This window comes from Rhinolophus sinicus, linkage group LG03, assembly GCF_036562045.2.
Source record: "Rhinolophus sinicus isolate RSC01 linkage group LG03, ASM3656204v1, whole genome shotgun sequence".
Classification (NCBI taxonomy): Eukaryota; Metazoa; Chordata; class Mammalia; order Chiroptera; family Rhinolophidae; genus Rhinolophus; species Rhinolophus sinicus.
In genome coordinates this window covers 72,294,094-72,306,121 of record NC_133753.1, presented here as the reverse complement: position 1 = coordinate 72,306,121, position 12,028 = coordinate 72,294,094, and positions in this window count along the sequence as shown.

The window sequence follows — 12,028 nt, the reverse complement described above, 5'->3', positions numbered from 1 at the left end:
TTTGTTTGTTTGTTTTTAATTTTTCAGTTACATTTGACATACAATGTTATATTAGTTTCAGGTGTACAGAATAGTGATTAGACATTTATATAACTTACAAAGTGATTGCCCCAATAAGTCAGTTCCCAACCAACATCACAGTGATTGCAATATTATTGACTATATTTGACTTGTGTTTTAATAGTGTCACACTTATTGCTATGTAGTGAATGGATTGTAGAAGGCAAAACACAGTAAGAAGGCTAGTTAGAAGACTGATGCAGCAGTCAGGTGAGGGTATTAAGGTAATGGTAGTGAATATTGAAATTTGTGAATTCATTCAAGAAGTATTTGTCTCAGCCACAGACAATAGTTTAGTGGTTACCAGAGAATAGGTGGGGAGGGGGGTGATAGATGAGGGTAAACGGGGTCAAATACATGGTGATGGAAGGAGAGCTGACTCTGGGTGTTGAACACACAACGTGATATATAGATGACGTATTACGGAATTGTACACTTGAAACCTACGTAATTATACTAACCATTGTCACCCCAATAAATTTTAATTAAAAAAAATTTTTTAAGTATTTGTCTCCTCCATCAAGTTTAAGTTTTGAAGAAAAACAAGCAACAATAAATTTAATAATTTCACTGGCTTGTTCAACTTCAAGATGAGTTTCACTAAATGATGCCCTCTTTCTAGAATTTTCAGGTTTAGAGTTGTGTTTACAACCTATAGTTTTGTAGGATTACCATCTTTTTATCTGTTTATAAATTCAGAATACAGAGTTAAACTTTTATGCAGACTCCTTATGATTCAGTTAGCTCACATGTGATCTCCACCAGGAAGGGTATTTTCATTTAACTCATTGTGATTTAATACATTTCATTTCCCTTTCATATAATATTCTAACATGGATACATACAATAGTCATAGTAGAAATTAATTTTTTTTAGATCAAAGGCACCATATCCTTTCTTTCTTTCTATTAAGTATATATTAAACCTTTTGTAGTTGTCTCATATTTCTTAGATATCTGTTCTGGGTCCCCCCCGCCCAGTCTTTTTTCTGTTTGCTTTTTAGTTTTGGAGGTTTCTATTGAGATATCCTTAAGCTCAGAGATTCTTTCCGCAGCTGCTTCCAGTCTACTGATAAGCCCATCAAAGGCAGTCTTCATTTCTGTTCTGGTGTTTTTTATCTCTCACATTTCTTTTTAGTTCTTTCTTAGGATTTCCATCTCTCTGCTTAAATCTGTTCTTGCATGCTGTCTACTTTATCCATTAGTGCCATTAGCATGATAATCACAATTGTTTTAAATTCCTGGTCTGATAATTCCAACATCCCTGCTATATCTGAGTCTGATTGTGATGCTTGCTTTGTCTGTTCAAACCGCGTTTTTTGTTTTGTGGGGGAGTTTTTGGGGCTTTGTTTTGTTTTGACTTTTAGTATGCCTTGTAATTTTTTTCTCGATAACCGGGCATGATGTACTTGGTAAAAAGAACTGCTGTAAATATGCCTTTAATAATATGGTAGTGAGGTAAGGGGGGAGAGGAAGCATACTCTAGTCTTATAACTAGGTGTCATTATTTTACAGTCTTTAGTTGTGGACTGTGAACTTTGTATGTGTTTCTCAACACCCCCTTCCCACTTTAGGTGGGACAGGATGGCTAGAGGGGGCTGGAGTTGAGTATTTCCCTTCTCCCTGGTCAGTTGGGCTCTAATAGTACCCCAGCAGGTTAGGCTCTGGTTAAATAGTTCCCCTGAGGGCAGGACTTGTAAAGAAGAGAATGCTCTGGCTTATTTCAAAAAGGTCCCATTTTCCTTCTCCTATTGGAAACATGAGGGTATTTTTCTCCTATACACACTGTGAGACCGAGCCAGAAGTAGAACTCCTAAAGGCAAACTCAGAAAAGCCTGGGAGCCTCCCTATGACTGGATTCCCTTGGAGTTTTTCTCTCTCAGACTTGTCCACACTGAGCCTCCAGGAAATCATCAATTACAGTTCAGGTTTCCCTACCCCCGAGGGTGATGCTTGATTTGTCAATGTAGGTTCATCAATTCTAACAAATGTACCTCTCTAGTGGGGACGTTGATAATGGGGGGTATTATGTATATGTAGGGGCAAAGGGCACATTAGAAATCTCTGTACCTTATGCTCAATTTTGCTGTAAATCTAAAACTGCTCTAAAAAATAAAACACATTTTTAAGAAGACTGTGGAAAAGATCCAGAGAAGACCAAAAGATATAAATAAAGGTTGGGGAAACACAACTTCAGAAAGAAGGTAAAAAGGAGCAATTAATCAATATGTTGAGTATGTTTTTATTTCAACCTACTTACACACAAAACTAGGGGGACATGAGCCACCTGCAATTTGAAAGAATTCATCGAAGAAAGCGCTCAGCTCTGAAGAGAATGGATCGTGTCTTATGCCTTCTTCCAGTGATGAGCCCCCCAGCATCTCCTGCACGTGCCCCTGGCTAGAAGTAGCTATGAGCAGGGGATGGGGCTGTGCTCTCTCAGAGGAGCCCTTGAGCCTTGTTGCCAGGCCCTCTTATTGAGAGGATGTTGACTCAGAGAAAGGAAATACCTATTAAGAAGGACTCCTCGTGGTTAATTGGGCCCAAATTTAAAAGCAGAGCCTAGCAGCCATTGTTAAATGGGGGCCTCTCATGCACATCACACTTCAGGGAGAAGCTGCCTGCCTGCACTGTGTTCCTGCCATCTGAACCAACACTTATAAAGTAGTTCCTGGAATCACATTTCAACCAATAGGACTGAAACTTTCCCCATCCAATTGGAGCTGTGTAGCTATATCCTCCTTTGCATCTTCACTGACTAATCAGAGTGGCTCCATTCTGACCAATCAGGATGATGCTATTTGGATCAAACTGTGAGGATTTAGCATCCTCATTTGCATAGAAATGGACCAATCAGAGATCAGGGGTGTATGTATATGTAAGTCAGCTCTCTATATAAGGCAGGTCCCCTCTGACTCAACGATCACATTCTATTTCCACCAAAGACTATGTTTCCCCAGCTAGAGTTGTAACAGTAAACCTATCTTGTCCGACTGGAGCAGAGCTGGCTTGCTGAACTGGGGTAAAGCCAGAGAGGGACAGAGCTGTGACACTAGGGCCAGGGTCACCTCACAACTGTGCTGTTGCACAGCTATGCTATTTCATGATTAAGCTGTTTTCATTGACTAAAATTCCCCTTCACCACACCCCAAACTGGAGACTCCTGTTGTATTGAATTGGTGGCAACAACTGTCTGTTGACAAGGGCTCTCACATCCCCCAAAAATATGTACAGAAAACAATGAGGTCCTGCATGATAGCTGTGGGGGTACAAGGACAGCAGTATCCGCCTGCCACAGTCTGGGCTTCTGCTCTCACGATGGGGGAGGAAGAAGGGTGACACTTCAACTCTGGGATACATCTAAAAGACAATGGAATAAATCTTCTGGTTTCCCTTTGTAAACTAGTGAAGCCTGCCTTCTAGGTGGGAAAGAAAAGGAAGAGAAGAACACCATCCAGATCCTGGGTTACACTGAATTTGTGGTGACAAGACATTCGGGTAGGAAATATCTGCCATGAAGTTGGAAGATATGAGAGGACCTCATGTACCCATCCATATTTGGATTGAATGCAAAAAAAAAAAGAAAAAGAAAGAAAAGTCACCAACTAAAAGATGATATTTAAGTATTTTTAAAACATATGTGAGGGGGGTGACCGGTTAGCTCAGTTGGTTAGAGCGTGGTGCTAATAACACCGAGGTTGCCGGTTCGATTCCTGCATGGGCCACTGTGAGCTGTGCCCTCCTTAAAAATAATAATAATAATAAATAAAGTATTAAATATATATATTTAATCATATATATGTATGTAACCATAGATCATTATGTGAGGCACTAAATGCCTCACAACTAAACACTTTTCCTAAGAGTGGCTCCTGCATATTACGTCTTGGCATTCTCTTCCTTTTGCAGCTGCTTAAAAACCTGCATTGCAGGCGCTCTCACTAATCTCTTCTTGGAGGTAACTCGGTATTTCCACCACCAGGTGGAGATGTCCCACTGCTCTACACTTACTATCAAAGAGAAGAGAGGTTCTTAAGAAATTTGAGAGGGGGTAGGAGGGGTCAGGTTCTTTCGTTCCACTGGTTATACAAATAAGCACTTGCCTTCAAGCCGGAGAGCGAAAAGAATTTGGAGAGCAAGCATAAAAGGTCAGGCAGTGGCTGCCTCTTCCTCTCTTTTTGTTTTCTTAGTCCTTTGGTTTCCATGGGGATCTATGTTTGAGTAGCAACTCTGAATCCATTTACTGCCCCTCAAGGCTTGGGGCTGAGCCCAGAGACTGGCTTTGAAGAACAGCAGGAATTGGAATGGGTGGAAAGAACATTTATTTGGTAAATTTAGATAGCATAAGATGAGGACAGGTGTATGAGGAGTGACGGAGTAAGCTTTGGAATGGGGTGCACAGAGCACTGTGAAAGGCAGACAATGTTTTAGTTCAAATGAAATTGGGGACATTAAAATCTTTTCAAAACTTCTTCAATCAAGGGTACTTTATCTTCTCACCATACATCATCTTAGGACACACTCTGGACCCTGTAGATTTCCAGGTCCTTTCCCACCCCTATCCAAACACATCAGTAGACATATGTCAGAACCTGCCTATGGTTCTCCTGAGGTGCCCTTCTGTTCCAAAAGCCCTCTCTAGCTATTGATGAGAACTCTTAAAGAAAGACCATCCACTGTATCCCCCAGGCATGGAATATGACCTGGCACATAGTAACCTCTCAGTAAAATATTTGTTAAATAAATGAATGAATGAATGAACCCTAGATTAGGATGGCATTTACTAATCATACTTAGTTCTAGCTACAGATAAGACAAACTAGGGACAGAGAAAAAAAATTTTTTTCTGTCATCAAAATCATGAGGATGTAAATGTCTTCATTCACAGATTGATTAACACAGAGTTTGATTAGGGTGTTTTGTTGTTGTTCTGCTTAAATCAGAGGTTTTTCATATTTGCATTACTAATAGCCCCTGTTTCGAAGAGCATTTGCATTTCTGTTAGTTTGGGCTATTCATTCAGTATCCATTCACAGATAGCAGTCGATCTACATATGAACAGCATTCGTAACAGCCCCACCCTTCCTCCTTACTTTCTCTGCCATTACCCTGTTTAATCACCATTCTCTGTAATTTGCTTGCATTTTTATTACTTGTCACCTCCCACAGGTAACAAGCTTCTTGCTGCCTTCCTCAATCTTCTACTCCAAATTTTAGAATCTAAATGTTCAAGTCTTAGCTTTTAAAAAAAAAAAAAAAAAAAAAAAGATCTTGTTGGGGAAGGGGAACAGGACTTTATTGGGGAACAGTGTGTACTTCCAGGACTTTTTTCCAAGTCAAGTTGCTGTCCTTTCAATCTTAGTTGTGGAGGGTGCCGGTCAGCTTCAAGTTGTTGTCCTTTCAGTCTTAGTTGTGGAAGGTGCAGCTCAGCTCCAGGTCCAGTGGCCGTTAGCTAGTTGCAGGCAGCCCACCATCTCTTGCAGGAGTCGAACCAGCAACCTCGTGGTTGAGAGGACACACTCCAACCAGCTGAGCCATCCGGGAGCTCAGCAGCAGCTCAGCAAAAGGTGCCGTGTTCAATCTTAGTTGCAGGGAGCAGAGCCCACCATCTCTTGCGGGACTCGAGGAGTTGAACTTGGCAACCTTGTGGTTGAGAGCCCACTGGCCCATGTGGGAATCAAACCGGCAGCCTTTGGAGTTAGGAGCATGGAGCTCCAACCACCTGAGCCATCAGGCCGGCTCCAAGTCTTAGCTTTTCTTTGGAAACCCCAATTTAAATGAATTCTTCACAATCCTCCTTTAATCTACTCACCCTCCCACCCTGAAGTTGGAAGTGATCCTTCTTTTCTTGAAATATGTACACTTTTGATCTGCATCTCTCAGCATGCACCACTTGCTATCTACAGGGATGCAGAACAGCATAATAGTATTAGCTATCAAATGTAGTGAGCTTAAAAGATTGGCCAGGCACTGGACCAAATGCCTTAACTGAGTTTTGCTAAATCTCTACTGCAAGCCTATGAAGTAGCTACTATTAACTTCATTTTTGTATGAGGAAACGGAGGCTCAGAGAAGTTCAGTAAAATACCCAAGGTCATGCAGTTGACAAGTGGTGAAGGCAATTTAATCCCAAAACCTCACACTCCAGAATCTACATAGTCTTTGTAGCACAGACTTTGTTGTAAGGTAAATGTGTTAGAACTCAGTTCCATAATTCACAGCTGCACGACCCTCAGCAAATTTCCTAACCTATCTAAATTTCAATTTCCTAACTGGTATAATAGGGATAATAATGTCTACCTCACAAGACTGCCAGAGAGATAGTGTAATTAAAGCGCCTCACACGGCCTAGTCACAAAGAAGTGGCCCATAAACAGTGGCTGTTTGCATTACCTGCTTAACTATTTTATCTCCTATACCAAATTAATGCTCCTTCAAGAAGGATCTGATTTTATTCTCTTTTTATTTATGACATCTAGCACAGTGCTTTATATATAGTAACTAACCACCATGGATATTTGTTTAATAGAAGGATGGATGGAGGGAGGGAGGAAGAGAGGGATGAATTCATTGCCAGTGGACAATTAGTCCAAGTCAAGTCTCCCTTTTTCCCATGGAACTTTATGCATATCTCTATGTAATTTTCTCATATCGCATTATAATTTTTTGTTTAATATTGTCCCTCTTCTCGAAGAGGGGCAGGGTCTGTCTTATTTACCTTCACAACCCCAGCATCTCAGTTCTCTTACTATGAGCATGAGTGTAATTCTATGTTGAAAAATGTATTTTTTTAATTCTACTTTCCTCCTAAATGCAGGTCCAGTGAGTGAAATATGAAATGTATTTGATAAATATTTGTTGAGAGTAAAACTAATTGGAAGATCTAGCTTCGTCCTTATGTCTCAAAGGAAAGAAAGGATTTCTCTGGCCAAGGCTGGATTTAAATCCTGAGGCAGTTCTGCCATCTGGAGATACAGAATCATGAACCTGTAAGCTGCTTTGGTTTTTGCCTGGACTTACTTCAGGAGGTCACAAAGATCAACAGGCCTGAGGATTGTTGATGGAATGTAATTTTTTTATTAATTTAATTCAAATTAAATTTCAATGTGCAAATTAAATTATAATTACATTAAAGTCTGCAAAAGAAAGGGAGAAACAACAATGGAAAGAATGCAATCAATCCCACTCTGGCATTCCATTCAATGAGTACCATTCTCCTGTCCCCTCTCTAATATAAGCATGAGTGTGATTCTATGTAGAGAAATGCATGTTTTTTATTCTACCTATCCCCTAAATGCAGGCCACTTACATCATCTGATACTCAGCCAAAAAATGATCATCTGTTCCAATATCAGAATAAAACTGGTCTCTGGTGCATTCCTTCCTCAGGGATTTTAAACTTTGACCTTAGGTGACCTTTGTCCTGAGTGATGCCATTAGAAACTGACTCCCACGGATTTATTATTATTGCAGGACCCTATATAGAAATTGTTGCAATAGACATATTTTGTTGATTGACTTAGATACTCACATACAAAGCACAGAGGTTAAAGCTGGGTGAGAAAATTATCTGATCTAATACAATCATGGCTGATGAGGAAACTGAGGTCTGGAAAGGGAAAGACATTTTCCCAAGGTAATTGGAAGAGTCTGACTAGAACCTAAGTCAATGATTTTTCCACTGAAAATAGAAATGTTATCATCTGAACTCTATTTGTCAAGTAGACTTTCAATATAAGCTTCTAGAGGGTTGAAAAGACATGAGGTTATGTTCCCATACATCCTGCCCAGCTATCAGTGTAGTTATAAAATGGCCAAACTATGACTTCATACAAATGTGCTTTTTATTTTGAAAATTATGTATTTTTAATGCTCTTATTTTTAAAAGATCTTAAATTTAGAAGGGATTTCCCGGTACCGTAATGGTTATGACACTGTGTTGTTTGCTCTCTACGATTTTAAATTATGTAATATGATTTTATTGAATTTATTTTCTAAGGCTATTTTTCAGGTACCTTGGCCAGTGGGGGGAAGTGCCTTCTTCCATTTAAAGAAAACAAAGTTAATACTTGGATTTCAAGCTGACTAAATAAAGATGGACAGCTTGGAAATGGTGTGTGTGGAAGAATGGTTTTACAGTATAAAGACGGGGGTAGGTGATGGAAAGAGTAACTCTTCTTCAGTAACATGCATATTGTCTCCCTCTTTACCCTCTCTTTTCTTTCAATCTTCCATCTAATTTTTTGGAAATACACACACACACATACACACACACACACACACACACCCTGGTAACATTTATCCCCTGATCAAAAGATGGGAACAGAAGTCATTAAACCAGGAAAGGCAAAGAAAGATCTAAACCTCATAGATAGAATTTGATCATTAAATCACTCCTCCCAAATCACCAATTTCTGCTGGAGATCCACTGATCCCCTCTCTTCTTCTTCGCATAAACATTATATATATACATATGTATATATATATATATGTGTGTGTATATATGTATATATACATATACATATATACACACATATATATACATACATATATACACATATATATGTATGTATATATGGTGTTTACATATATATTTACATCTCTCTATATAGCATATATATATTTACATCTCTATATATAACATATATACAGATATATGTCATACACAAGTATCTGTGTATATCTCCCTATATCTAAAGAGAGAAAGGAGAGAGATTGCATCTACAATATAAATAGTAAATTCCTGAACCTCATATTAAATTCCATGGGATTAAGTGGATCATGGGGACAAGAAATGTACAATGCACTTTAAGATGGACAAAGAATAATGTATCAAATAGGATGTGATTATTAAATAGTGTAAATACGATATTGCCATCCAGTCTCATAGAAATGCTCAATTGCAGGGAAGCATGGGATTCTCTCTAATATATACCAGGGCCGTTACTATGCATCTTGAACTTCTATATGTAAGCCAGTTGCCATTCACTTCAAATCCACAAGTACAGTATAAGTCAATATTCACAGCAATCCTTCCAGTTCTTAACTCGTCTCTCTCTTAACTCATTTGCTATCGTATTCTCACCCCTCTGGACTTCCAGGGTGCCTGTGGGGTTTTCTGCTCCCCCGAGTTCTTTTCAAGGATTCTGGCTTTGATTTGCCCCATCATCTCTCCTTACTTTGACCTATCTTGTAGTAGTAAACTCGCTCTAATCAACTCCATGGGAACCATGTGTCCTGGCTTATTTTGAGGCTGTAAGAGCAGTTCCAGAATAGATGAGGAGCCACATCAGAAGTGCCTAAGAACACTGGCATACATTATCCCACTTATAGATGAGGAATAAAGCAATGACCTTATTTGGAAATGGAAATAATGTAAAAAAACAACAGAAATATCACCAAAAGATTTAAATCCAAAATAGCTGCATAATAACAAACTGGACAGCATCTATTTTATTTTCTCTTGTGTACTAGGTACTTAGCACATGGTAGCTGCTCAAAAGATATTTGTTGAACGAATGAATCTGACCTAAATAAACTCTACCAGGAGCAGACTTAAAGAATTTGCACTTAAAATGTAAATAGTAATCAATTAGTTATCATCAAGAATTTTCTCACGACTTAAAAAGTAGTCACTGAAGGATCCCTTTCCTGGGAATAATCTCTGAAGTGGAGAAGGGATTATTATCTGACTGAAATAGTTTAAAGTATGAAGTTATTGGAATGGGATTATCTCTTTAAAAACAATGGGAAAAAAAGTTGATAAATTCTAGAGAGGATGGAGAAAGGAGAAATTAATTTAAGACCTACCTTTTAAAATTTTACTTATGCTTGGCTTCCCACTCATTCTTGCCTTGTTTCTTCTCCAGTTCCATGGTGTAGTAAAAAGGGTAATTCTCTGAGATAAGATCTGGTTCTGGAGAACCTTTTGAAAAGTCACTTAACCTCTCTTGGTCTTACTTTCCTTATCTGAAAAGTGAGAGATTTGGAGATGATCCCTATGGCCCCTTCCAGCTCCAAAGTCCTTGTTCCCCTTCTTCAAAGTTCCTCCCCAAGGCTCTGGCTAAGGTTCTATTATAGGTTGTCAATTATTCATTTTTTCTGACATACTTCGCTCCATGTTCCTATTCCTCCAAAGACTTGCCTCTGTGGCTTAAATCTTTCTTTCTTTCTCATCACTCTGATTTGTTTTCCTTTTTCAAGGCGTGGTTTATTTTTTTATTTTTTTATTTTTTTTGTCTTTCTCGTCATGCTCCCCCCTCACTCTGACTGTTTGTCCCTATTCTCCATCCTTTGTTGATTTGTTGATTTTCTTTCAAATGACCAAACTCAGGATCCCTAGAACTTTAACAAATTGTTCTTATAATGTCTCCCTTGAAAACACACACGCACACACAGACACAGGCGCACGCGCGTGCACACACACACACACACACACACACACACACACACACACACACTCAGCCCCCACCCTAGCCTTCTCCCATTGCCAGCGAGGCTAACAGCCCTTCCCCCATGACCTCTCTTTCCTGTTCCACTACCTTGTCCACTTCACAAACTCCGTTTCCCCTTTATTTAACATGACTAACACAGAGAAATGAAGGAGAGCAAAAAGAATAAGTTCTATCCATCCTCTTATGAATGTGTAAATTCCTGCCATCCTTTGGAGAATGAACTCAGAAAGGAAACACCGGACAAGACTCAGTCTGAATGACCCTCCTTGATCTTCACGCCCTCCCTCTGCCCCTAAAATACCATGGCAACTGCCACCTGAAAGAGGCCAGGCGGAAATCATCTAATAAGACCAGGGACTGCCAGTGCTTTCTTATTTAGTAAAGTTTTGCAAAGGGCGCTTTCCCCTTACTCTTTATTATCTTACTCCCTTAATGCTAGCAAGACAAAAAATGTGTGGTAGTACTAGTATATGTAATTATAAGAAGCATAATTTGTTGTAGATATTAATTGAATGTCTTTAAAATTTTTTTGGAAGTTGAAAGTTTAAGTCATTCTCCAGGTCTGCAGCCAGAAAGTGAGGCCTATAACACGCAGAAATCAATACAGTGTCACATTGTGGTGAAAAACAAGCAGTCCAATCAGGCATCGCTTGGACAAATTTCAACCAGCCATTTATCAACTATGAGATCTTGAGCAAGAAAGCTACTTTGCTTCTCTAAGCCTCAGTTTCCTCATTTGTAAAATGTGTTCTGCATGTCTAAGATGGGGATTATATAATGCTTCTTTTGCAAAGTTATTTTAAGGATTAAATAAGATCATGCACTCAAAGGGCATAGCACACAGAATACACCTAAGCTATGACTACTGTTACCTTAAGGTTACCTGCATTTCTAGATTGCGAGTTTAGTTTTCTCGCAATTAAAATCAAATTTCTCATAGGATTCTAACTCTTTGGGAGGTAGAGGAAATGCCTCCACAATGGCTGCTCTTCTACAAACTAGTAAAAGAGGAATGCTAAGAGCAGAGTATTGTCCTGAGAGAAGAGGCCTTGAATGAAATGCCAAAAAATGTCCTGGACCCCCACCTGACTATAGTTGTATTTTTAGGGCAAAAGCCAAGACGAGTTTAGAAAATCTTTAAATGAGTTAAAAGTGTATTAATTTGAACAATATTGACAAACACTTGGCCAACAATAGTATATACATTTGAGAGGTATGTTATACATTTGGTCCTTTCATATGTACATGGATTCCCTTGTGACAACACTGCAGTCCCCTAGGAGTAGATAGCCCATGGCTTGGGAACCATCAGTCAAGTGCAACTGTCTCAAAATTAACTTTGCAAAAGAATCATGTAAGAGCCTGTTTAAAAATCTTAGGCCCCACCCCCAGAGATTCTGATTAAATAGATCTGGGGTGGAGGCCAAGAATGTGAATTCTGGATAAATTCCCCATGTGATTACCCTCAGTCCAGAGGAGTCTATAGAGCTCTGAGAATTAGCATTCCTGACTGGC